The sequence below is a fragment of the Macadamia integrifolia genome, unplaced genomic scaffold, assembly GCF_013358625.1.
Source record: "Macadamia integrifolia cultivar HAES 741 unplaced genomic scaffold, SCU_Mint_v3 scaffold134, whole genome shotgun sequence".
In the NCBI taxonomy this organism is placed as follows: domain Eukaryota; kingdom Viridiplantae; phylum Streptophyta; class Magnoliopsida; order Proteales; family Proteaceae; genus Macadamia; species Macadamia integrifolia.
The window spans coordinates 283,307-284,229 of NW_024868167.1; positions in this window are offsets into that span (position 1 = coordinate 283,307).

Consider the following 923-nt stretch of genomic DNA (forward strand, 5'->3'; position numbering starts at 1 on the left):
TATGTTGTGTAATTTGTGTTATTTTCTTGTAATTGGAATCCTATGTAAAGTGTCGGTAGTAAGGCCTACATGTTTTAACCATGTGACATATGGCCCACATGTTTTATGCTTGTTTTGTGCTACTGTACTCTTTTCCCCTATAAAAGGGGCTAAGTTAATGAAGATGGATCATCAAATCCTTGGTACCATATGGAATATGGTAGCAAGGGTGACCTTGAACTCGGGTTGGCTTGACATGACCGAGCGGGTCCCAAGTGTAATACGTGCACCCAAGCCTTGAATTTGCACATGCCACGAGGTCATGTACAAAAAGTAAAGGTACATACTAGTATTTGTGGGTGCTAACGTAATCTAATATCATGTGGGAGTTTATTACCATTGAAGCTCACCTGAGATTTAGCCCAACTGAGATGTATCCACCTGAGATATACCCACATGAGATCTACCCACCTGAGATGTACTCACCTAAGATATACCCACCTGAGATTTAGCCCACTTAAGATAGCCCACTTGAGATTTAGCCCACCTGAGATTTCGAAGATATTTTGGGGGGCCCAAGTATTAAAGGGGGAGACATTAATTGTTTTTTCCCTCATTAATGTTAGTTGGTCGGTGGGAGAGAAAAGAAAAGAGAGAAAGAAGAAGAAAGGAAAAGAGGAAGAAGAAGAAGAAAGAAGATGGGAAATCGACCGTAGAGCTCCACCGGAGCTAGGTCTTGATATTTTGAGCCTAGATTTATGAGTAGCTCATCGAGCTCTTCGATTTGAGATAGGTATTGCACACATTCTAAGGATTCTTAGTAAAACCCCATCCTTAAACCCTCTTTTTGATTTTTGGGAAAGAACTCACTTGGATCTTACTAATCCTACTTGGATAATCAAATCTAAAGTCTAATGGAAAGTGTGTATAATGATTTTGAATGA